This window comes from Geotrypetes seraphini, chromosome 5, assembly GCF_902459505.1.
Source record: "Geotrypetes seraphini chromosome 5, aGeoSer1.1, whole genome shotgun sequence".
In the NCBI taxonomy this organism is placed as follows: domain Eukaryota; kingdom Metazoa; phylum Chordata; class Amphibia; order Gymnophiona; family Dermophiidae; genus Geotrypetes; species Geotrypetes seraphini.
The window spans coordinates 103,492,416-103,519,728 of record NC_047088.1 but is presented as its reverse complement, the minus strand read 5'-3'; the positions used below and the strand labels follow the sequence as shown (position 1 = coordinate 103,519,728).

Here is a 27,313-nt window from a genome sequence, read left to right as displayed (position 1 = left end):
GAGAACCAGCTACCAGTTCCAGGGAGAACCAATGTTGTCTGGGCCACCGTGGAGCAATAAGAATCATGGTGGCTGCTTCTCTCTTGACCTTGAACAAGGTTCTCAACATGAGAGGAAGTGGATGGAATGCAAATAGAAACAGACCCGTCCAATCCAGGAGAAAGGCATCTGCTGCTATACGGAGAGGAAAGTCTGGAACAAAACTGGGACAGCTTGTGATTGTGAGGAACCGCAAACAAGTCCACTTGAGGAGTGTCCCATTGAGCAAAGATGGACTGGAGAGTTGCAGAGTCGAGAGTCCATTCGTGAGGTTGAAGAATTCTGCTGAGGTTGTCTGCTAGGGAATTCTCCCCTTGAATGTAGACCGCCTTCAAGAACAGATTGCGAGCTGTCGCCCAAGTCCAGATTTTCTGGGCCTCCTGACACAATAGGAGAGAGCCCGTACCTCGTTTGTTGTGGTACATTGCTACTTGATTGTCCATGCAAAGGAGGACTTGAGGGTAAAGAAGATGATGAAAAGCCTTGAGGGCATAAAACATTTCTCTGAGTTCTAAGAAATTGATGTGAAATTTCCGCTCCCTGGCGGTCCAAAACCCCCGAGTCTGCAGATCATCCATATGAGGAGGTAAATGAAAAAGAAGACCTCTGGATAGATTGGAAGTCATCCACCAGTGAAGCGATCGTAGAAGAGATGTCACAGATATACGTTGTGAGAGACGATCTGTCACTTGAGACCACTGAGAGGCAAGGGTCCACTGAGGAGTGCGAAGATATAGTCTTGCCAGTGGTGTAACATGGACAGTTAAAGCCATGTGGCCTAGAAGAACCATCATATGTCTGGCAGAGATGGTTTGAAGAGGAAGCAATTGCTGACACAGATGGATGAGAGCCTGAAGAAAGGAGATGGTCTGAGATGCTGCTTGGACCACTTCCTGAGAGACAGCCTTGATCAACCAATCGTCCAGATAAGGAAAGACTTGAAGGCTGTGTGATCGAAGAGAGGCGGCCACCACAATTAGATACTTTGTAAAGACTCAGGGAGAAGATGCGAGGCCAAAGGGAAGTACCTTGTATTGGTAATGACAGCGATTGATTTGAAAATGGAGATACTTCCTGGAAGCCGGATGAATTGGGATATGTGTAGGCTTCCTTGAGGTCCAGGGAGCATAGCCAGTCGTTCTGATTGAGAAGAGGATAAAGCAGGGCGAGGGATAACATCCTGAATTTCTCCTTGACTAGAAATTTTTTGAGAGCTGAGATCCAGAATGGGTCTGAGTTCTCTGGTCTTCTTGTGAACTAAGAAGTAACGGGAGTAGAATCCCTGGACCTGCTGATTGAGGGGAACTTCCTTGATGGCATTCAGCAGAAAGGATTGCACCTCCTGCAGAAGGAAGGCTGAGCAGGGTTCAAAGCAGACTCTTTTGGAGGATTGTCTGGTGGAAGAGTCTGAAAATGTAGAGTAACCCTGACGAATGATGTTGAGGACCCATATGTCCGATGTGATGAGTTCCCGACTGATGAAAAACTGAAGATGACCTTCGAAGGGCTGAGGCAAAGGTTGAGAAATGTTGAGATTGGCTATGCTCTTGAAAAACAGGTCAAAAAGGCTGTGTAGATTTAGGTGGAACAGCCTGCTATTTTTGCTGTGGTTGACGGGGTTGTCGTCTCTTCCTCCGAGGTTGAGACTGAGGTGGCTGCATAGACTTTGCAGCAAAGCGACGCTGATATGAAGACTGTTGTCTGAAAGGGCAAGCAGGTGGAGGTTTCTTCTTGGTTTTCACCAGAGTATCCCACCTGGTTTCATGGGCTGATAAACTTTTGGGTGGTTGTATCTAAGGAAGCCCCAAAAAGTTCATCGCCCAAATAAGGAGCATTAGCAAGCCAATCTTGGTGGTTAACATCAAGCTCCGAGACTCTGAACTAGACTAGGCGCCGCATAGCCACAGACATAACCGCAGCATGAGATGTTAACTCAAACTGTCATAGATAGAGCGTACCATGTATTTGTGAAGCTGCAGCAAGTCAGAAATGTAATTTTGAAAAGCGGGTAATTTACGATCAGGTAAGTATTTCTGAAAAGTGGCCACTTAGGTAACTAAGTGTTTGAGATAGAAAGAGAAATGAAAAGCATAGTTACCAGACCTGTTGGCAAGCATGGCATTTTGATGTAATAATTTGCCAAAGCGGTCCATTGCCTTACCCTCTTTGCCAGGAGGTACAGAAGCATAGACACTGGCTCCAGCAGATTTTTTAAAGTGTAGACTCCAGCAGGAGAGATTCATGGGGGAGCTGAGACTTATCAAAGCCCGGAATGGGTATCACCCTATACAGCGAATCAAGCTTGCGAGGAGCCACAGGGATGGTCAAAGGAGTTTCTAAATTCTTGTAAAAAGTCTCCCGCAAGATGTCATGAAGAGGAAGCCGAAGAAACTCCATAGGTGGCTGCTCATAATCTAATGCATCCAAAAGTTGTTTAGATTTTTTTTGAGTCAGCTTCAAGGGGTATAGAGTCTCTGCCATATCTTTCAAAAATTTTGAAAAAGAAGACTTATCCATTCTTTGAGAAGGTTCTTGAGAAGATGGAAGGTGAGTCTTCATCTGAAGACATCCTCATCAGACAACAGGCTCTTCAGAATCACCCCAGAGGTCTGAGTCCCGTGTGGGTGAAAGGCGGTGTCAAGCACTGGGTGTCGATGGTTCTGTATGTTTCATCTTCTTCAAGGCCTTACCCGATTTGATCGACATAGTCTCGGGAGATGTTTGGGAAGAACGGTGCCGAGCTGTCTCCGACATCAAGCGTTTAGCCAACTCAGACAGCACTGAGGAAGATTTTTCAAAATGTTGATGCTGAGGCTGCAACTATCGGTATAGATAGACTCAGACCGGACTGGCACCGGGGGAGCCGGCATCACCTTAACAGGGAGTAATAGCTGTAGCTGCTCCCTTAACTCCTCCCACTGCTTTAGAGTGGGCACCGATACCACTGGCTTTTTTGCCGGTACCATCAGTGCAGCTCTGCTCTCCGGCGATGAGGAGGCCAATGTTGAGGCACTCACCACAATAGGAGCTGAGTATTTCTTGGGTCTCCTCGAGGTCTGCAGGACTTGGCTCACTGCTGAAGTGTCCTGGGAGCCTGAAGTGGTGGGGGAAAGCTTCTTAGCCAGCTTACCCACTGCATGCAACACCGAAGATGAATCCATCGACGTTGGATGTTGCGACTTCGACGCGAACCCCGACGTTAAAGCTGGTTTCAAATCACCCTCCATAGTGGAACTAAAGAGGAGACGTTGTTGAATCAGACGATTTTTAAGGGTCCTCTTCTGGAGTGTTTTTTTTCTATAAAAAAGAAAAACACAAATACTGACTAAAAAGTCAAAAAATAAGCCGTGTGAGCAGGAAGGCAGTGAAAAAATAAAAGCCGTTGATGAGCAACTTCTTAGCTCCACAGAAACTAAGAAACTGAGAGACTGCGCGCCCTACATCAGGCGGGAAGGCACTCGCGCATGCGCGGTTCGGGCTATCGCAAACTTTCTAAAGACTAAGTGACAATGCACTTTTAAAGTGGTCCGTACCGGGGCTCTGTCACCCATTCGTGAGAATATGCTGCCTGCTTGTCCTGGGATAAATGCTGCATATGATCTGGAGGATGAGAGGGAGAAATGTTGGATATGGTGGTGAAGAGGGCAGATTGAAAGGGATGAAAGGGGAAGGAATGTCAGACATAGTGATGGAGAAATGTGGCATTGTGCTGGAGAGGGGTGATAGAAGGAAAAAATGGGCATGGGGCTGGTGGGTAGTGGTGAAAAATGCTGCATATGGTCTGGGGGATGAGAGGGAGAAATGTTGGATGTGGCAGTAGAGGGGTGAGAGAGATGTCTAGATCTTTCAAGCCAGATGGAGATAGAGACAGACAAATTGCCAATAGGATTGGAGGAGAGAAAGAAAAGTTGGACTCATGGAGGGCCAGAGAAAGAGATGCTGGTTGAGGAAGGGAATGGGGTCAGGAGGAGAGGAAGCGTGCAGGAGACAGAAAGAAATATTGGATGCAGTCAGAAGAAAATGTAACCAGACTCATGAAATTACCAGACAACAAAGGTAGGAAAAATGATTTTATTTTCAATTCAGTGATCAAAATGTGTCAGTTTTGTGAATTGTCTGTATTTTGCTCTATATTTGTATATTTTTCTATAGTTGTTACTGATTGCATATTTTAAAGTCATCTGCCTTGACCGCTTTGAAAACCCTCCCAAATATAACATTTTCTCTGCATAGCATTTTTTACATTTTGTGGTTATTATATATGATTATATCGTGTGTATATGAAAAATGGAAGAAATTGTGTTACAATTAGTACTATTAAGGGGGTGGGGTCAGGGGCGGAGCTTGGGTGGGTGTACTTGGTTGGTATTTGTTAGGCTTATGGCTGTGGTCCCTAACCCTGTCCTGGAGGACCACCAGCCAGTCAGGTTTTCAAGACAGTCCTAATGAATATGCATGGAGCATATTTGCACGTCTGTCACTTCCATTATATACAAATCTCTCATGCATATTTATTAGGGCTATCCTGAAAACCTGACTGGCTGGTGGTCCTCCAGGACAGGGTTGGGGACCACTGGCTTAGGGGGTACTTGGCTTGAAGTTGAGAAACACTATTCTAATCCACTGTGCGCTGACTCCTAGACAAGGGATATCAGATCAGCTTGTCGTCCAGGTAGGGATGATGTACTTGTAGCCCCATCTTGCACAGGTGGGCTGACACCACTATAACTGATAAATGTATAAGGGGCAGTCTCTAGGCCAAAAAGGTAGAGCCGAGAATTGGTAATGATTTTCTATGACATGAAACCTGAGAAACTTCCTGTGGTCTTGGAAAATGAGAATATGCAAGTAGGCATCTTCAAATCCAGAGGCATGGGAACTTCCCCCTCTCCCCCGGTGTCACTGCTGCTATGACAGATCAAACTGTCTCCACAATAATGTGAGGAACTCTGAACGCTGCATTCATGTAAGGTCAAGAATGGGTCTCCGGTTGTCTGAGCCTCTCTTTGGCATGATAAGTATATGGAGTATCTATCAGAGCCTGAGTCTTTGAGTGGCACAAGCTCTATGGCCTGGATATCCAGCAACCTTATCACAGTGGTTTGTACTTTGACCGTCTTTTACAGCCACCCTGCAGGAGAGTCCACAAATCAATCCAGCCAGTCTGGATAATTTCCAGAACCCAATGATTGAACAAAATCTAAGCCCAGCCTGTATCAAACAGAGTCGGCCTACAATTTTGAGAGGGGCCTCCTCTGACTTTGGAGTCATTGCAATTTCTTGGCAGAGAGTGCAGCATGGGGGTGATGAGGTCTGGTCACATCTGGATCTGAAAAACCTTTACCTAGAGCTCTGGGAGAACCTCTGGGATGTGGACCTGGAATATAGTCAAGACCACAGGGAGGCAAGAAAATTAAGAGCATCCTGAGCCTCTAGAGATTCTGGGTCTGCTGTCAGGCAAAGTCTTGGGATGACAGTCCACCACCCAGTTCATGAGATCGAGTCTTTTACCAAAAAACTGCCACTTTAAAAGGGAGTCTGCTGAGAGCAGAACAGAAACACACCTCCAGGCTCGTGTTAAGAACATAAGAATTGCCACTGCTGAGTCAGATCAGTAGTGGTCCATCGTGTCCAGCAGTCTGCTCACGCGGCGGCCCTTAGGTCAAAGACCAGTGCCCTATTTGAGTCTAGCCTTACCTGCTTACGTTCTGGTTCAGCAGGAAAAAACTGTAGGTGGCATTAGAGCTCTCAGTGAAGAGGGTTACAGAACAAATCTGAAATGGATTCCTTCTGCAGCACTCATGGCAATGGGAAAATTACCCGCTTCTTCAATGACACGCCTAGTGAACTGAAAAAGTTTTATTCTGAATTTATTGAAATGTCAGCTTTCAGAAATATTTTTCAACCAAAAGAAAGTAAGAACTATGAAAACAAAATCAACCAAACTTCACTAGGGTAGGCTTTTACATAGGTGTGATACTAGAAGAAAGTCACTAAGCGAGAAAAACTTGGAAGTTAAAGGTTTATACCTTCGATAATCTTTTGTTAGTCCCTTTAAGATTCCATACGCTAGGTATTCAATCCCAACCTGCAATCCGGGAGAGCTGCAGAAACCCACAAACTGTTCTGAGCACATGCTCCACCCCCTTAACTGGATGTTTGCTAGCTCTCAGGCTAAGTCCTAAAGCCAAGCAACATACCTGGACAAATCCATAACAAGGGGGCATGGGGGAGGATCTCCAGCAATGTAAGTAATTCTTGAACTGGTTTGCTCTGCAACCACTTTCAGTAGAAAGGAAGGTACAATATAGAGAAAACTCCCACATCCAGAAAACGGATAAAGGACACCCTGTAAGAATGAGCCTGAAGTCCCAAAAAACGCTGTGCTAAGACAACGGCAACCAAAAAGACAGTTGTGACTGTCAAATCCAGAAGATTCACTTATGTATGTAACCGATCCCCTCCATATATTATTTAAACTAAATATATATGTAAACTAACTTGGAAGTGCTTAGAACCTGCAAATAGAAAACCCGTAAATGGGGACACGCCTCAAAATGTGGACCCCCTCGATCACTGCACTTCCTCCTACACTAATAAAACTGTTTAATTTATCTAATTATGTTTTTTTATTGTGATTATTTTCATTTATGTAAAGTGCTTAGTGCTTAAAAAGTTCATTCGTTCTTGAAATTGCAATCATTTTCCATTAAACGCTAAAAAGTCCATAGCCTGGTGAAGTCAACAAAGCTGACTGTGATGATACTATCAGGTTCTGACGCATTCAGAGAACCCACCATTCCTTATGACGACCAAGAGAACATCTGCTTTACCTACAATAAACACATAAAAAAGTTTCAAAATCTACTACTACTTGCTGTTGGTTGTTCAAAGACTTCCATGTTGCTGCTGGAGGGTACCTTCCGTTCTTCAGAACTGTATTTCCTGTTCTGCTACGTGTCTCTCTACACAACCTGTTAAAACCATGACCCTAATGTAGAAATGCCCACCACTCGACCTCACTATTGAGACCGAGTGGGGTGACGATTTGCCAGTTAGATTTTGAGATTCAGAAGAGAAGCATCCTTCAGTGGCCTCAAGACAACGGCAACCGAAAAGACAGTCTTGACTGTCAAATCCGGAAGAGAAGCATCCTTCAGAGGCTCAAATGGGCTTCTCCCAAGGCCCCACAGTATGATTCCACGAAGGGAAAAGAAAACGCAAGGGAAGGCGCAAATGAAGTGCTCCTCCCAGAAACCTGGACCCAGCTGGATGAGCATAATAGCCTTACTGAGTCAAATCAAAGGTCCATCAAGCCCAGTAGCCTATTCTCATGGTGGCCAGAATTAAACGCAATACAGATCGTACCATGGAGTGATACAGAGGCATTATAATATCCTTAGTCTTGTTAACCATCCCTTTTTTAATAATTCCTAGCATCTTGTTTGCTTTTTTGGCCGCCGCCACACATTGGCCAGAAGGTTTCATCGTATTGTCTACAATGACATCCAGATCCCTTTCTTGGGTGCTAACCCCCAAGGTGGTCCCCTAGCATCCAATAACTGTGATTTGGGTTATTCTTCCCAGCATCACTTTCCATTTGTCCGCATTAAATTTCATGTCACTTGGGGCTAGATTCACTAAACTTACCGATCCTGTAACGATGGTCGCAAAACCGGTTTTGCAATTGTTTGTGCTCCCCAACCCGATTCACTAAACTGCTTTCCAATGAATCTCCTATCCAATACCCATACAAATGAGTAAAACCTCATATATTACACATGCAAAATAACTGCCAAATCAAATTTTTTTAAAAAAAAGCCCCTCCCCCAAAGTGCCCCCTCCCCCCAAATTAAAAAAAAAAAAATGCCCACCACCAACGAATGGCAGAAGGGATTCCCACTCCTTCTGCCATCGGCCCCTCTTCTTCCCCCCAAAAAAAACAAATGGCAGGAGGGATGCCCACTCCCTCCTGCCATTGGACAGCAGACACCGATGCCCCCTACCTGTACCTTAAGTTGGGAGGGGCCTGAGCCAATCAGGGCCTTGGGCCCCTCCCCATGCATCACATGATGCACTGGGGCGGGGCCTAAGACCATCACTGGAGGCCAGATGGACTGAGCACCCCTCCTGCTCCCAAGTTAAGGTTTGGGGAGGGAGCGTCATGTCTGCTGTCCGGTGGCAGGAGGGAGTAAGCATCCCTCCTGCCATTTTTTTAGAAGGGGATGGGGAAGAAGTGGGTCGATGGCAGGAGGGAGTGGTAATCCCTCCTGCCATTCATTTGCGGCATTGGTGGGCATTTTGTTCGAGGGAGGAGGCACTCTGTCAGGGGATGCTTTTTCTTCTATTTTAATTGGGCAGATATTTTGCGTATGTAATACACGTAAAATATCTGTGCCATTAAAAAATAAATCCGGTTGAAGCCCTGCCAGCAGTGACAGAAGGGTGCTTCTCCTGTCACTACAGTCAGGGCTCTGCCCCGATTCAATCGCTCATTGAGCCATTGAGTCGGGGAGTTTACATGCAAATCATTTGCATGCAAAAAAGGTAGTGAATCAATCGCTGTTCCAAAAATTGGCCAGAGAATCAGCCAACAGTGATTGAATTGCTAACTTTAGTGAATCTTGGTTTTGGACCCCAATTTCCTAAGGACTGCCTGCAACATTTCACAATCCGCATGCGTTAACAACTTCTAACAGTTTAGTGTCATCTGCAAATTTAATCACCTCACTCGTCGTTACATTCTGGCATCTCTGTGTGCTCTAAAATATGAAAGGCCTGCAACCTGAACTGCAAGGAAGGCTGCTGCTAAATCTTTTTCTAGACCTGCTTGAAGAAAAACCAGGACCTCTCAGGCTTCATGTGATTCTTAGCACACCACTCTTGAAAAGCCTTCCAGGCTTTGGCATAAGATGCCATAGTAGAGAGTTTCCACAAGCGCAAAAGAAAAAATTGAGGTAACTACATCCGAAAAACCGTGCTTCCTACAACCTGAGTGCTCAAGAGTAAGACCAAAGTGCTGTGGGATCTTCCTCCCAATAAGACTGAAGGGGACAACAAGTACGAGGGGGCATTCGGAGAAACTGAAGGGAGATAGGTTCAAAACAAATGCAAGGAAGTTTTTTTTCACCCAAAGGGTCGTGGACACTTGGAATGCGCTACCGGAGGAAGTGATCAGGCAGAGTACGGTACAGGAATTCAAACAGGGATTGGACGGATTCCTGAGGAATAAAGGGATCGTGGGATACTGAGGGAGGAGCTGGGATGTAACACAAGTATAGAAAGCTAACCAGGTAATAAGTATAGAAACCCAACCAGGTCGTGCATGTGCAAGGGTTAGGACTTCGATGGGAAGATAGGACTTCAATGAGAAACCAAGGTGGCAAGGGAGCCCCTTCTGGTGATTCAGACAGGTCGTGACCTGTTTGGGCCGCCGCGGGAGCGGACTGCCGGGCAGGATGGACCTATGGTCTGACCCGGCGGAGGCACTGCTTATGTTCTTAAGAGAGCAAATAGCACCAGCCGAATTGCCCAAAGCTCCATATGATTAGTCAACCAATGTTTCGGACTAGGAGTCCATTGCCCCTGAATGGAGCAGGCCTACAGTGAGTCTGCAACTCAACAGGCTGGCATCCGTCCTAAGAATCATCCATTTGAAAATCCAAAGAAGCGGCTGGCAGAGATCCTCCTCCTGAAGCCACAAGTCGCTGCTAGCTGGCACCATCCAGGGAAACAGCATCTCAAGGGAAAAACTCTGTGGAGACCACAAAGATAGGAGGGACTCGAAGGAATCATGGGCACTCTGGCCCAGGGTATCACCTCCAAGGAGGCTGCCTGAGACCCCAGAACCCACAGATAAAACCAAGGATAAAGCCGAGGGAGCCGGACGTTCCAGAATTCTGATCTGTTGTTGGTTCCGTCTTCATTCCTTGAGAAGAAGCCCCAGAAAACTCCAGGGACTGGGAGGACGCTAAGCGTCTCTTCCTGAACTTGCCAACCCTTGCAGCAGAGACACTACCATCTCCACTACACTTTCGTACATCTGATGAGACAGAGCCCAGATCAACCTGCTTATCCCAAGGGTCAACTTGTACCCCCCCTATTGGCGGAAAGCCACATCACTGAGAAAAGTATGGGTGCCGTCGCAAGGCCAAAGCTGCAAACTGGAAATGCTGTTGCAGAACAAGGAAATGCAGAAACCTGTAATGCAAACCTGTTCGATGAAAGTCAAGTCAACTCCTGACAAAACTGAGAAGTCAACCTTCGATGAGGAAGCCACACCCATCCCCTGGCGTCATCACTGTGGACCCCTGGAATTGGAACCATTGCAATGCAGGCGTAGCCCTGGGAATGTCTCTGGGAGGAAAAACCTGTGTATCCCTGACTCCTGCGGGAAAAGCACAGTTACTTACCGTAACAGGTGTTATCCAGGGACAGCAGGCAGATATTCTTGACTGATGGGTGACGGCACCGACGGAGCCCCGGTACGGACAATTTTAGAGTGATTGCACTCTAAAGAACTTGGAAAGTTCTGGTAGGCCGCACCGCGAACGCGCGAGTGCCTTCCCGCCCGACAGAGGTGCGCGGTCCCCAGTTAAGATAAGCCAGCTAAGAAGCCAACCCGGGGAGGTGGGAGGGACGCAAGAATATCTGCCTGCTGTCCCTGGATAACACCTGTTACGGTAAGTAACTGTGCTTTATCCCAGGACAAGCAGGCAGCATATTCTTGACTGATGGGTGACCTCCAAGCTAACAAAAAGAGGGATGGAGGGAAGGTTGGCCATTAGGAAAACAAATTTTGCAAAACAGATTGGCCGAAGTGTCCATCCCGTCTGGAGAAAGCATCCAGACAATAATGAGATGTAAAAGTATGAACTGAGGACCAAGTAGCAGCTTTGCAGATTTCCTCAATAGGAGTGGAACGGAGGAAAGCTACAGATGCTGCCATTGCTCGGACTCTATGGGCCGTGACAGAACCTTCCAGTGTCAGTCCGGTCTGAGCATAACAGAAGGAAATGCACGCTGCCAGCCAATTAGACAACGTACGTTTAGAAACAGGACGTCCCAATTTATTCGGATCAAAGGACAGAAAGAGTTGGGGAACTGATCTGTGGGGTTTAGTACGCTCTAGATAGTAAGCTAGAGCCCTCTTACAATCCAAAGTATGTAGAGCCTGTTCCCCAGAATGAGAATGAGGTTTCGGAAAGAAGACAGGCAGAACAATGGATTGGTTGAGATGGAATTCAGAGACAACCTTAGGAAGAAACTTTGGATGTGTACGCAGAACCACCTTGTCATGATGAAAGACCGTAAAAGGTGGATCTGCAACTAGTGCATGTAGCTCACTGACCCTCCTGGCAGAGGTAAGGGCAATAAGGAAAAGTACCTTCCAAGTGAGAAACTTGAAAGGAGAGGTAGCCAAAGGTTCAAAAGGAGGCTTCATTAAGGCGGAAAGAACCACATTGAGATCCCAGATAACAGGAGGGGCTTTAAGAGGTGGTTTCACATTGAAAAGACCCCGCATGAACCTGGATACCAGGGGATGAGTTGAGAGGAGTTTTCCATGGACTGGCTCATGAAAAGCCGCAATAGCACTGAGGTGGACTCTGATTGAAGTGGATTTGAGGCCAGAGTCGGACAAAGAAAGAAGATAATCCAACAAGGTCTCCACTGCAAGAGAAGTGGGATTATGATGATGGAGAAGACACCAGGAAGAAAAACGCGTCCACTTCTGACGGTAACATTGCAGAGTGGCCGGTTTCCTGGAGGCATCCAGAATTGAATGAACAGGCTGAGACAAAAACGTATCATGAGAAGTCAGCCCGAGAGATACCAAGCTGTCAGGTGCAGAGACTGGAGGTTGGGATATAGAAGGGTCTCCTGATGCTGTGTAAGCAGAGAAGGATACAGTGGAAGAAGAAAAGGTTCCCTGGAACTGAGTTAAAGTAGAAGGGAGAACCAATGCTGCCTGGGCCACCTCGGAGCAATCAGAATCATGGTGGCTCGTTCCCTCTTGAGCTTGAACAAGGTTCTCAACATGAGAGGCAGAGGAGGGAAAGCATACAGGAACAGATTTGACCAGTCGAGGAGAAACGCATCCGCTGCCAGACGGTGAGGAGAGTAGAGTCTGGAGCAGAATAGGGGAAGCTGGTGATTGTGAGGAGCTGCAAAGAGGTCTATCTGAGGAGTGCCCCATTGAGCGAAGATGGACTGTAGAGTGAAAGGATCGATTGTCCACTCGTGAGGCTGGAGAATTCTGCTGAGCTTGTCCGCTAAGGAATTCTTTTCTCCCTGAATGTAAATAGCTTTCAGGAATAGATGGTGATTTATGGCCCAAGTCCAGATCTTCTGGGCTTCCTGGCACAAGAGGCGAGAGCCCGTTCCACCCTGCTTGTTGATGTAGTACATCGCAACTTGATTGTCTGTGCACAGCAGAAGAACTTGAGGGAAGAGAAGATGTTGGAAAGCCTTGAGGGCATAAAACATTGCTCTGAGTTCCAGGAAATTGATGTGATGCTTCTTTTCCTGGGCTGTCCAAAGGCCTTGAGTTTGGAACTCGTTCAAATGAGCTCCCCATGCATAAGGGGAGGCATCGGTGGTGATGACTAGTTGATGAGGAGGCAGATGGAACAGAAGACCTCTGGATAGATTTGAGGATACCAACCACCATTGTAGAGACTGACGAAGAGATGATGTCACAAATATATGTAGTGAGCAAGGATCCATCGCTTGGGACCACTGAGTAGCAAGGGTCCATTGAGGAGTGCGCAGGTGAAGACGTGCGAGGGGTGTGACATGGACTGTGGATGCCATGTGACCCAAGAGAATCATCATTTGCTTGGCAGAGATGGAACGTTGTGGAAGCACCTGCTGACATAGAGATTGAAGAGTCTGAAGACGGTTGGATGGCAGGAATGCTCTCATGAGGATTGTGTCCAGTATCGCTCCAATGAATTGAAGTCTTTGAGTGGGGATGAGATGAGATTTGGGTAGATTGATCTCGAACCCCAGTATTTGCAGAAACAGGATGGTTTGGTTGGTGGCCAGGAGTACTGCTTGAGCGGAAGTGGCCTTGATTAACCAGTCGTCCAGGTAAGGAAATACCTGAAGGTGGTGAGAACGTAGAAATGCAGCCACCACAATGAGACATTTGGTGAACACCCTTGGAGAGGAAGCAAGACCGAAGGGTAGCACCTTGTATTGGTAATGACAATGATTGATCATGAAGCGGAGATACCGTCTGGAGGTCATATTGACCGGTATGTGAGTGTATGCTTCTTTGAGATCGAGGGAGCACAGCCAGTCGTCTTGATTGAGAAGAGGATAAAGAGTGGCTAGAGAAAGCATCTTGAATTTTTCCTTTACTAAACATTTGTTGAGATCGCGAAGATCCAGGATTGGTCTGAGATCTCCCGTTTTTTTGGGGACTAGAAAATAAAGGGAGTAGAATCCCTGCCCCTGTTGATCTAGAGGAACTTCCTCTATAGCGTTCAGAAGGAGGAGGGATTGGATTTCTTGAATAAGGAGGGCAGATTGAGGACTGTGCAAAGCAGACTCTTTTGGCAGGTTTTGGGTCGGAAGGGTCTGAAAGTTGAGAGAGTAGCCGTGGCGGATGATGTTGAGGACCCAATGGTCCGAAGTAATAACTTCCCACCGGCTGAGGAAGAGAGAAAGACGACCTCCTATAGGTTGAGGCAGGTGAGCAAATATGGGAATACTGGCTATACTTTGGAGAATTAAGTCAAAAGGGCTGTGTCTTCTGCTGTGGAGGTGGCTTCACAGGTTGTTGCTGTTGTTGTTGTCTGGGAGGCTGACGTTGCTGTTGCCGTTGACGCCTGGGTTGTTGAGAAGCTGTTGGTAATGGGCGAGCTGTGAAGCGGCGTTGATAGGCCGATTGCTGCATGAAAGGTCTTGTTGGAGGAGGCTTTTTCTTATTTTTAAGCAGGGTATCCCAACGTGTCTCATGGGCAGAGAGCTTTTGAGTGGTCGAGTCCATGGATTCCCCAAAGAGCTCATCCCCTAGGCACGGGGCATTGGCTAACCGATCTTGATGGTTAACATCAAGCTCGGATACCCGAAGCCAGGCCAGGCGACGCATTGCTACAAACATTGCTGTTGCTCTGGAGGTAAGTTCGAAAGTGTCGTAAATGGACCTAACCATGAACTTACGAAGTTGAAACAGAGAAGACAAGCAATGATGAAAAGATTGTTGTTTACGCTGAGGAAGATACTTCTCAAATGAAGCCATGGTGGTAAGGAGATGTTTAAGATAGAATGAAAAATGAAAAGCATAATTACCAGCTCTGTTAGCCAACATTGCATTTTGGTAGAGCCTCTTACCAAATTTATCCATGGCTTTACCCTCTCTGCCAGGAGGTACAGAAGCATATACACTAGCTCCTGAGGATTTTTTAAGCGTAGATTCCACCAGTAGAGACTCGTGTGGAAGCTGAGGCTTGTCGAATCCAGGAATGGGAATTACTTTGTATAAAGAATCTAATTTACGTGGAGCACCTGGAATCGTTAAGGGAGTCTCTAGATTTTTGTAGAAAGTCTCCCTCAAGATGTCATGAAGAGGGAGCTTCAAAAATTCCTTTGGGGGCTGGTCAAAGTCAAGGGCGTCCAAAAAGGCTTTAGACCTTTTAGACTCAGCCTCCAAAGGAATAGACAGAGAGTCACACATGTCTTTCAAAAAAGAAGAGAAAGATGTAGTGTCATGTCTAGAGGATGGGTCAGGTACAGCAGAGTCATCCTCATCTGAGGAACACTCACCCTCAGAGAGAAAGGGTTCCTCTGAATCTCCCCACAGATCAGGGTCCCTAACATGGGAAGTACGGTCCCGAGACTCTGGGGTAGATGGTTCTAAGTGTCGGGATTTGCGCACCGACTTACCCGACCTCATCGATACGGAACCAGGGGATGTAATCGGTGGCACTGGTGCCGAAGTCTGTACCGACTGATGTTGAGTTCTCGGCTCCGGTGCGAGGACTGGCATCGATACCGATGAGGTCGAGTGAAGCGGTACCGAAAAAGTGGATGCAGACAGTACAGGCTGTTCCACTGTCGGTACCGGCGGCTCAGTGCGGACCGGCACCGAAAGGTTCGGTGCCAAAATAGCTGGAAGGAGCTGTTGTAATTGCTCCTTGAGCTGCACCTGGAGGATGGCCGCAATGCGATCATCCAGGGATGGCACCGGTACCGCCTTTTTCTTTTGCGGTACCTGCGGTGCCGGTCGACGCCCCAGAGATGAGGAGCCCGATGTCGAGGGACTCACCTCAATAGGGGCGGAGCGCTTCCGCTGGCGCCTCACAGTCGGCAGGATTGGGCTCGCTGCACTCGAGACCGGAGGACGCTCTAGCGGGGAAGGCTTCTTAGCCGGCTTACCTGAGTGCTGGGACGCCGATGCGGTGTCGAAGAGGACGGTGCCGACTGAGCAGGTGCCGAAGCCGGTGTCGATGGAACGGGGTCGGACATCTCGGCACCAAACAGTAATCGCTGTTGTATCTGGCGATTTTTTAGAGTACGTTTTTTTAACGTGGCACAGCGGGTGCAGGTGGAAGCCTGATGCTCAGGACCCAAACACTGTAGGCACCAGTTGTGTGGGTCCGTAAGAGATATAGGCCGAGCACACCGCTGGCACTTTTTAAACCCTGGCTGAGGGGGCATGAAAGTAAAAACGGCTTCAGCCAAATCGAAGGCCGAGGCCTCGATGGTGGCAGAAGGCCCCGCCGGGGAAAAACCAAAAATGAAGAAAAAAATACAAGTTTTTTTTTTTTTTTACAAAAATTAAATAAAAGAAAAAAGGCAATAGAGCCAAAAAAGGTTTACGCGAGCGGGAAGGCAAGTAGAAAAATTTTCAACAGCCGTTGAAAAACGCGTCTTCTTAGCTCCACGGAAACTAAGAAACTGGGGACCACGCGCCTCTGTCGGGCGGGAAGGCACTCGCGCGTGCGGCCTACCAGAACTTTCCAAGTTCTTAGAGTGCAATCACTCTAAAATTGTCCGTACCGGGGCTCCGTCGGTGCCGTCACCCATCAGTCAAGAATATGCTGCCTGCTTGTCCTGGGATAAAACAGAATACTTCAACCCTCCCTCAACATCCAGTGAAACTTATGCACAGGGAGTGACTTAAGGTGGCGCTTGGCAACACTTGTGTAGAGGTCAACCAGACCAACAAGAAGCTGACCCTTAAAAAGGCATCCACTTAAGGTGATCCTTGAGGCAGCGTCCCCAGTCACAAGACAGATCCAAACAGTCCAGCGCACAGACACTGCACCAGCAGAGAATGTACTAAGAACTCGAATGAGATCATAAATGGCGCCCAGTACCTAATCCACACATTACCAGTGGAGGACAGGCATGCACCTCCAGAGGATGCAATGCGCAAGCTGGAATGACAGGCATGCACCACAAAGGAAGTGGCCACTGCCGCTTGGCTACCTGAAAATGCCGCTAAAAAACATGTTTTTTAACATAATATAAACCCTGCAATCCTGACAGTTCTTAAACCTCACTCCCCCATCACTGAGGGATGCACACTGGATAACCTGCACCATGGCAGAATCTACCTCAGGCTGTTCAAACCTGCTGAAAATCAGGATCCAGGTGATAAAGCATAGACAGCTTTAGAAGATCAGAAAGAGCTTTCCAGGGTTAGAGAATGACACTGGGACAAAATTTTCCCCATCCCCGCAGGAACTCAATTTCCCCGTACCTGTGAATTTTGTCACTGTCCCATTTCTGTAAGCTGTGCCTTAACTGCACAAGCCTCAAACACTTATGATTTTAAAGTGTTTGAGGCTTGTGCAGATGATCACAGAGCTTGCAGGAATAGGGAACTCTGGGGCAGAAAAATGAATTACCGTGGGGATGGGGGAAAATTTGTCCCCGTGTCATTCTCTACCCAGGGTATCACATTGTTTTCAATCAGACCAAGGAGCTGTAGACTGAATGGAAAAAAGGGCACATGAGAACAGTCCAGGACCAAAGCCTGAGAAATGAAAGGTGGAGAATCCAAAATGGAGTTCTTTCAGAATATCCTCCGTAAAGAGTAAGACCATGAAGGGTCATCACCCAAATCCAGATGCTCAGGGTAGTTGAGACCAGTCTCAGCCAGATCCAAAATAAAGACAGTGGCAGCTACTGCAATCGAGGTCTAGCACAACCAAATGAGAGGGCTCCCGAACAGGAAGGTTCACCACAGGTGCCAACAGACCGAAAAAGCCCCAACGTGCCCGCTGGCTGAGTCAAACAAGCGGGGTCTGAGGAATATACCTTTCAGAAGAGCCAAATAAAATCTCGTGAAAAGGCCCACTCTGCAACCATGGCAGGGCTCCATTACATGCACCTTGCCAAGAGTCCCCAGACTTGGAATGCAGGCGTTTTACACAAGACTCCAAAACAACCTCTGGGCAAGATTTTCTTCGAAAGGCACAGACCCAAGCCAGCTCCCCAGCCCAAGATTACTCAGAGGCGATGAAATCCAAAGCTCCCGCCCCCTCCCCCAGTGTGCTACTGCACGTGGTACATAATCGCTGGTCCAGCACAAATCCAGCGCAATGTCCGCATTCAAGGGCTGGGAAGACCATCACAAATGATTTTGTATCAAAATCAAGGGGTTTTTGAGGCAGAAATAAGTTAGAAAAAAAAAAAAGAGATTGATTTTAAAATCCAAGATTGCCACCGTCACAAATTAGTGTAAAAAAAAAAAAAAGGCAAACAATAAATAAAAATAGCGATTTGGGGTCTAGGGAGGTGGGGGACCTGAACTAGAGAATTGCGCGGGGACAGAAATCCCACCCGTCCCCGCCAAAGTCCCACCCGTCCCCGTGAGGAATCCCACCCGTCCCCGTGAGGAATCCCTCCGTCCCCACCCGTCCCCGCGAGGAATCCCCTCCGTCCCCGCCCGTCCATATAAACTTCAGAAATAGTTATTTCATTTAATTATGCTACTGAATTAAAGGCTCTGGTAGAAACCCATTTACAAATAAGAAAAAAGACTTTATTAATTTGAAAATATTAATTGGGAAGAATACATACTTTGCAAATGGGTTTCTACCAGAGCCTCTAATGTTTATAAATTTTTATCAACACAACTAATATACTACTTTATCCTGAAGCAAAATAAAAAAAAAGAAATATAATTCTTTTCCTACCTTTGTTGCCTGGTTTCTGCTTTCCTCATGTTCTCATTCAATTCCTTCCATCCACTGTCTCTCTTCCTTCTGCATCTTCCATTTGCTCTGTTACTGTGCCTCTCCCTTTCTTCCCCCTTCCAAATTGGTCTGGCACCCATCTTCTTCTCTCTGCTCCCCCCATAGTCTGGCATCTGTCTTCTTCCCTGCCAGCGTCTTCTCCCTACTCTCTCTTCCCCATTTCCTTTCAGCGTCCTTCTCCCCCTATCTTCCCCATGTCCTGTCAGCGTCCTTCTCCCCCCTCTGTCTTCCACATGTGCTTTCAGTGTCCTTCTCCCCCCTCTGCTTCCCCATGTCCTTTCAGCGTCCTTCTCCCTCTCTGTCTTCCCCATGGCCTTTCAGCGTCCTTCTCCACCCCCCCCCCCGTCTTCCCCATGTCCTTTCAGCGTCCTTCTCCACCCCTTTGTCTTCCCCATGTGCTTTCAGCATCCTTCTTCCCCCCTTTGTCTTCCCCATGTGCTTTCAGCATCCTTCTTCCCCTCTGTCTTCCACAAGTGCTTTCAGAGTCCTTCCCCCCGCCCTTCCCATGGCCTTTCAGCGTCCTTCTCCACCCCTTTGTATTCCCCATGTGCTTTCAGCGTCCTTCCCCCCCTCCTCCCGTCTTCCCCATGGCCTTTCAGCGTCCTTCTCCCCACTCCTTCTCTACCGCCCCGGGTGCAGCACAGCCGGCCAGGTCCCCTTACTTTTGTGGCACTTCCCCGACCGACTGACAACAGCCCCGGTCCGACAAACCTCCCTGCCCTTAATTGCGAATCTAAATTACCTTATTACAGCTGCTGTAAGAAGATAATTTAGATTCGCGGCTACAGGGCAGGGAGGATTGTCGGACCGGGGCTGTTGTCGGTCGGTCGGGGAAGTGCCACAAAAGTAAGGGGACCTGGCCGGCTGTGCTGCAACCGGGGCGGGGTGTGGCGGACCGCCCCCTCCCTTGGTAGCCACTCGAACCGCGAGGCTACTCTCCTCCTTACCTGCACTGCCTGCAGCACAGAGCCAAACGGAAGTCTTCCCGACGTCAGCGCTGACGTCGGGAAGACTTCCGTTCAGCTCTGTGCTGCAAGCAGAGAAGGTAGGGTGAAGAGCCGCGCGACTGAGTACATCCAGCCCCACAGGAACCCCGCGACCCTAGGGGGCGTCCCCACGGGATCCCCGCGACCCTAGGGGGCGTCCCCACGGGATCCCCGCGACCCAAAGGGGGAACCCGCGGGTCCCGCGGGATTCCCGTCGTCCCCGTTCAGCTCTCTAACCTGAACCCTACCCTCAAACTGTGAAAAGCGACTTTAAAATCATTTTACAAGCCACCCCCGAAATTCCCATAGGCGATAATGGATGTTTACTCAGTTATACAGTGCCAGACTGTCAGCAGCTTTAAACAGAATTAGAGTGGAGGAAAAGGATTTTCTGCCTCAGAACAGCTCCAAAAGGACCCAGACTTGAAATTTTCAGACTACCAGCCGGCCAGATACCGACCAAGACCTCTGCCCACACGGATCCTCATCCAAATAGTCAGGGGTAGGAAAAGCAGCCTGTGCCTTGAAACCTAGGTGAGGTTCACTCCAGACACATATAGCCTGTGCTTGAAACCCTTGACAAGGTCACCGGCAAGCAGACTCCCAGGGAAAGGGACCCCGAGTCTAGAAATGGTAGCACACAACAGGCTAGCTCCACAGATCTACCAGTTTCTCTGTGAAGCAGTAGTCTGGCACCGTTGGACTATATACTTTCCTCCAAGGTCTCAAGGCACTGAAGAAACCGAGAAAACAAAAATAAGAAAAAAGCAGAGCAACTGCAAAGACTTCTGAAAGGATTGCTTGCAGAATTTGAAACTGTATGTGTTTTCTAGCTCTCGGGCTAAGGAGGTGGAAGATGTGCTCAGAAGAGTTTGTGGATTTCTGCAACTCCCAGACTGCGGGTTGTGATTGAACATCTAGTGCAGGGGTGTCAAAGTCCCTCCTCGAGGGCCGGAATCCAGTCGGGTTTTCAGGATTTCCCCAATGAATCTGCATGAGATCTATTTGCATGCACTGCTTTCAATGCATATTCATTGGGGAAATCCTGAAAACCCGACTGGATTCCGGCCCTCGAGGACCGACTTCGACACCTGTGATCTAGTGTATGGAATCTGGAAGGGACATAACAGAAGGCTCTTTGTTCTCTCTAATATAATTAAATGAAAATACTGAATTGTACTGGAATTCTGGATAATCAGCAAAAATAAGTTTTAAATATCAAATAAACTTGCAAAATTTATATATTTTGTGCAAATTTGGATTTTTTTTGGCACAGAAGTTTTAATTTTTTGGGTGCATTATTCTTTCAGGAGTAACAGTTTCTATATGTACTGCTATGAATGGTAAAGCATGGGCAACCTTTGAAATCAGTGTTGAAAGTGAAATTTTATGTTTAGTATCAGTTTCATTAAAAAAAATTCCAGACTAATACTGGTCTATTTTATTCAAACACCCATTCCTATTCTTTTCCAGGTTAGAACTACACACATAATATGCACAGTTTAGAAAGAATTCTATTTGCCATGCTGCAACTGCTTTCCCAATGTGTTTGTAGAAATAAAATTATTATTATTATTATTAGTCCTTTCTAACCCAACAGAGGTTAAAGAAAATCTTAACCTATTATGTTTTTCTTTCCATTTGGGGGGTAAAACCACCCAAATATTTAACAGAACAGATCCAAATTTGGCATAAGGTAGCTGAAAAGTTCAAATAGTGCAAACTGCACTGGTGTTCTAGAGAAATAAAATCCTTCCCAATACAGGCCAGATGTATTTCTATGGGAGCAGTTTCTGCTTCAGCAAAATGAAAAGATTAAAAACAGCTGTTTCAGACTGTTATCACCCACACTTTTGTTTTAAAATTCTACCAGTCACACACAGGCATATAAGCTTATGCTTTCTCCAGTTAGTCTGTCATACTTGAATTTTAAAAGTCAGATTGAGATTTTGTTATGGAAAGGAAAAGTGTCTTACCTGTTAATTTTCTTTCCTTTAGTCCTACTAGACAAGTGGTTATTGTGTCCGTTGAACAGCAAATGGAGACAAAGTAGTGCCATGTGCTTCACCCCTAAATGGGATTGTGCAGCCATAGAATGCTCAGTATTATGAATAGCCAAGCAATGGTGCTCAAGTTCATAGTGTCAATCAATAATGAATAGCTGCGACAAAACCACCACACAGTCGATACATCTACCAACCGGGGAGGTATAGACACTACTGATATGCAGTACTTCCACTGAGGCAGGAGACTCATAATACATCATACATTATGTCAAGATCCACAAGAAGCAACGACATCCTCAGAATGGACTAAAAGGAAACAAAAAAAGTTACAATAAGGAACCGTTTCTGGACAGGTCTGGTAGGATGTAGCAAAGCAATCAATAGGGTGGGAATAGAAGGTAAGGCCCAGTCAGCAGTGTAAAGAACGAAACTGGTGATACAGCAGTCAACATGTCAAAACCCAAGATGGACCTTAAAAGGCTTTCAGAGCATCTACCTCTATAAGGAAGTATTAACTCTTGAGAAAGAAAAGCTGAACAGCTAGACAAGCTGTAATTCATGCAAAAATGAGGAGCAAAAATCCATGCACTATTTTAAAATTTATATTCTGCCTAAAAATCTAAGCAGCTTACATGATCTAATCCAGCTGTATGACAATTCTTGCCCAAAACAAACATACAGAAGGAACGCAGGACCAGTGTTGCCTAGCTAGGAAAGAACTAACTACAATGAAACCTGTCTATAGCCCACTAGCAGAAGTGTTGCCAGGTGCAGCATAACATGAATAGGAGTGAAGGAACTGATGGGAGTTACCATATGAAAATTGAAGGGGATGTTTGAAGCTGGGAAAGGCCAAGGAGCCTAAACAGTACTAAAACACTGTATATGGGGGGGGGGGGGGGAGGGGGGAAAGGAAAGGATTCCTTTGTGCCCTGATTCACTGCGAAACAATAGGAGATACAATAGTAAGGCAATGCCGCAGATGATTCTCATTAAAGGTAATCTAGTAGCTATTGTATAAGGGTGGAAGGACATAGTAGCAACACTTATGGGACCCCAAAAAAAGCAGAGCCTGAACACTAAACGCAATTTCAGTTAAACTCAGTCTAAAGGCCTACTTCATGGAAAGTGTCCAAATGACAGGGGTGTGTGGGAATGATGTACCAAATAGATACATGGCATCCTACAAACACATAATAAGAAGCCAGACACTTATCAATCCCTGAAAAGGAGTGACTACAGGAAATAGCTAGAATAAAAACTGAAAGACAGTCAAGTCAGCCAGAAAAGGGACTCTTGCTTACTAACCAGGACAGAAAGGAGTCCAGAATAAAAAAATAATCCAATATCAAGATACTCTCTCCCTGATGGACACCTTAGAGGTGTAGAGTTGGGGGAGGGGAAACAAAAACACAAATACAACTGAGACTGATTTAACCCCTTGATTTGGGAGGGGGGGGGGGGTAACCAGAACAAAATAATCATAACCATGGATGTTGCAGCTACAACACATTTAATTGACACAGCTAAGTAAACTGGCTATATTGTACAACCAATCAAGACTGCCGAGCAACAGTACACCCCATGCAAGTGGTGTAGTTGAGCAATAGACCTAGGTGGTCAAGATACACCTGACTTTTATACAATACTGGCAACCAGGGCAAAAGTGCTTTACATATGGCAGGTGCCAGAGTAATATGACCAGCTGAAGCAGCAAGTCAAGATAAGATAACTGACGCTAAGTGACATAACATTGTAAGTGGATAACATAGCCCAATACCAGAGTTATGTAGAATAGCTGTGCACTAGAGCTAGGCAAGGAAAATCTGTGCAGAACTAGCTAAAGTTGCACACACAAGACAACTGGTGTAACTGTACTTGAGATGCCTTATGCAATCATGAACTAGAATTAGAGTAGCAAAGCACCAAAACTACACTGGACAACACCTTTTTCCAAATATTTTGCTTCCTTAAAACAAACTGGTGGTTATGATGGACCCTTCAAAATAAACACAAAAATAAATTCTCACGGGCAATCATGTAGGAATTTTGAGAAACACGATGGTATCTTTAATTGACTATAACAGGTTTTAATGCACAAAGTTTCTGATACACTGTGATAGTTCGCCATGGCTAAAGTGTTTTCTGGCTGATTTACATTTGTACTAAGTGTCCATTGCATCTCATTGCACTGTCCAACAGTAATCAGCCAGCATTGATGGATCCCAGTTACCCTTTCTTTTTTTTCCATAGTGGTAATGTCCTGGTGAAACCTTTCATCATGTTTGTCGCTGAATGTACCAAGATTTGTGGGGAAGAGATCCAACTGTGACTGTAGAAAGTGCATCTTCAGTGACATGTTGCACTTCATAGTTTTGTATGCTTTAAGAAGTTTGTCAACCAGTTGAATATAGTTTGGTGCTCGGTAACTGCCAAGAAAATTCGACATCCTTGAATACTTTTCAGGCAATTTTCTCTGGCCGAACGGATCTTCAAATCTCTCGTCATTGATGACATGTCTGATCTGTTGACCGACAAAAATGCCTTCCTTAATCTTGGCATCAGTTATTCTTGGAAACATATGTCTTAGATAAAGAAAACCTTTGCCTTCCTTGTTCATTGCTTTTATGAAATTTTTCATCAATCTAAGTTTTATGTGAAAAGGCAGCAAAAATATCAGTGGCTCATGTACCAAATTTTTCTGTCGTGGAACCAAATTCTTAGAGTGGCTAGTTCCTTTGAATGTGATGCAATGCCTTACTTAGCACAGTTGTCCCATTCACAAATAAAACAGTACTTGATATATCCAAGCTGCATTCCAAGTAGCAGAGTTACTACTTTAAGATCACCGCAGATGTTCCAGGTGTACTTTATGTACTGGATGCTTTAACAGCAGTTCCATGCTTTCATATTTTCTTCATGTGTGCCACACAGCCACTAGGTATCGATGGGTAGACATTGCCACTGTGCAACAAAACAGCCTTGAGGCTTAACACTAACGTATCAATAAAAAGACACCACTCCTGTGGGTCATGCATACTACCCAAAGCTGTGAACAACCCTTCAATGTCAGTGCAGATACAAAATTTGTTAAGTCTTGGCAGCGTTGAAAGACAGAAATTTTCATACCTGGCGAGAGCAAACACCATACCTGCAGTCTAGAACCCAATAATTCTGCCTTTGCTTTTGATAAAGCTATGTCCCTGACAGGTCATTTAATTCTATGTTATAAGATGAGGCTCACCAGACGTACACAGTTCAAAATCAGGATCAATGTCACTGTCAGTGCTTGGCTGGTATATTCAGATTCTTCGCCAGTTTCGTTTATGCTCCATTTCTCTGTTGGCTTCGGTACCAGAAGACTGTATCTTGGTCTCATGGGTGAAGGAAGATTGGGGTATTCAATTGATTTCTTATTTTTACCAGAGAAATTAGATACATTTGTCAGACAGAAGTAACAGTGCCAAGTGATCCTTCTGTTCTCGCCGTATCAGTGGGATAAGCATATGGCATTGACTCCGAGTACCTCAGAGCCAAGCTCTAAGATCAACAGTACACCTTGCACAACAAATGTGAGGAGCCCATGCTTTGTCTTTATCACCAATCTTGCAACCGAAATACAGCTCATATGCTTTAACAAGTTGAGTCATGGTGCATCTGAGGCTTAAGCCTATATTTGCCACAAATGTAGCAGAATGTATCACAGCTGTTGCAATTTCAGCCAGACATTTCTGCTGTCACAAATCGACATATAGCAATTAATAAGTTACTTACATAGACAATACAATGCCTTGAAGCATCAAAATACACCTGAACTGACACACGTAATAAAGATTATCCCTGTATGCAAACTGCTTTTGTTTAGCCTTTTTAGGTAGCATCCAACAAGCCCATGCCCAGACTGCATCATTTCCACGTATGCTATGCAACCTGCCCCTTAATGTACGCCTGGACATGCCCACACTATATCCAGCAAGGTATGTGAGCAATAGGCTTATAGTAAGAATTAGGCTAAGAATTAATTGCATTAGCCAGAAAGTATAAGAAATTGTAAAAATGTATTTTTTTGTTAAAATGGTACATGATACGTAATTTTAAACATGATTTTCATGATGAGCAGCCAAAAATCTGTATGATACACCCAAAAGTGTTGAAGCAAAAGCTTTGTTGTCCAGTGATCTGAGTTATGCGCTAGAGCTAGCTGATGTAGCCAAGGGCTAGCTAGTATAGCTGTGCACAAGAGCATGTAGTGTAGTTGAGCAGTAGAGTCAGGCAGTGTAGCCAAGAGGTAGAACTGCTGAGTTGGCTATATTTCAGAACTAGCTGGTGTGGCTGTGCACTCACCTCACAGTGTGACCGAGTGGTAGTTAGCTAGAATGGCTGAGAGCCAGTTAGATGGTATAGCAGAATATAGCTGGCAGGTGCCACTAGGCACTATTACAAGCTGAAGCATTGGTCCAATTCAGCTTATTAGGATTTAACAACCATCATTTCACGAACAGATTCTCCCAAAAAGGTTTACAATATATTGAAGAGTAATCAGGTTGGCAAAAGCAGTTGACTGAAACAAGACTTGACCTGAGAAGCAGCTGTCCAATGCAACTGGAAGATGCAGTACAACAGGGTGTTTATACCAAACAGTTCCTAGTGCTACTTAGATACAGCAGTGGTTGAAGGTGGTATGCAGTAGCTTTGGTCGGTTAACAAGTGTGCAATACCAGAGCACAGAGCTGTTGTGGAAAACCACACAGCTAACCTTAAGCACTGCAGCACAGAACTAGCCGTCCAGCTGATAAAAGTGCCAATTTCTACTAGAGGAAGGAGTCACTTTCTCAGGATATCTCACATTGTATATCCAGACATAATGAACTGTTTTTCAAGGCAAAAATGAAATAAAATATGCCCCATTCGAAATAGGGTCATGTGCCATAGCTTGTCAACACAGCCCAACTTAGTTACTACAAAATACAGCTGTTTTCCTAGGTCATGAAAAAAATGTTAGAAGATACAAGCATAAAGCTGAGTTCCACAAGGTGCTCCACTTATGGGCTGCGTATCTAAAAAAATGGAATAGAGGTCAAACTTGCAGCAAGTGGACTTCTTCTGTTCAGTTCTGGTTTGTGTTTTTTAAATATCAAGTGAATTCTTCAGCCACAAGTACTGATGGAACTATTATGGCTCTGCAGCCTATCAATAGAACTCTTTGGCTGAATTCTAGAACATGAGATGGCTGTTAAATTTAAAACTGTTCAGCCCTGGAAAACAGCTAGCCATAGTGCTATTACACATTAATATACAGGCAAGTCCCCCATTAACTGGCACAGAGCTTGAGAGAAAAATGCTGCAGGCTTAAGAGCCTAGAAATAGCTGTAGCTTGCCAAGACTACTATATCCTGTGAAAACAAGGAAGAGATTTCCCAGACAGTAGAATACCTAAGAAGCTGATGTAAACTACAAAACAGAGGGCCATATCGTGAACTCTGAGGTTTACGTTATCAGACCCATTAGCTTGACAAGCCAGTGGCAGGCACATAGAACAATGCAGCAGAAACTTGTAAAATTTGGCTGAGAACAGAACTTACCAGAGTCCAAAGTTAAACCCAGAAAAAGCAGTGTGAGAAACTCACACACAGTCGAAATAAAACTGCTGATTGTGCCTCATCTAAAAGGAAGGCTGGTACATACTTAACTTGGTTTCTTTAATTTGCTGAGGAAACTGTAGGTGGGGGTACAAAGTGTTGCCCCAACTCCAAGAAAACTTATGGAAGCCTTTGAAAGGATTAAGCTCCTTAACAAAAAGGAACACCTTGCTCTACTTAGCAACAGAAAAAAAAAATCTGGTTTAGGAGCTGGCTGAATTCAGAAGAACCGAACAGCAGCTGCATGGTTTGTCCACCTTCTGCTTGGAAACAAGAGAATACTGAGCATTCAATGGCTTCACAATTCCCTTTAGGGTGAAGCATATGAAGCTCTCTTTACCCGCTAGTCAGACAATGAAGACTTGTCTGGCATAGACAATGAAGACTTGTCTGGCATAGACAATAAGGAAAGTACTTAACTGGCAAGA

General features: G+C 45.8%; 1 long non-coding RNA gene across 1 annotated transcript in view; it reads right to left on the bottom strand.

The window, feature by feature from the left end:
- Positions 1–27,017, bottom strand: part of LOC117361170 — an 85,084-nt gene extending 58,067 nt beyond the window's left edge. Inside the window, exon 1 of the long non-coding RNA XR_004539598.1 lies at positions 21,217–27,017. This is a non-coding gene — a long non-coding RNA (uncharacterized LOC117361170). The remainder of the gene's footprint in view (positions 1–21,216) is intronic.
- Between the last annotated feature and the right edge of the window lie 296 nt (positions 27,018–27,313).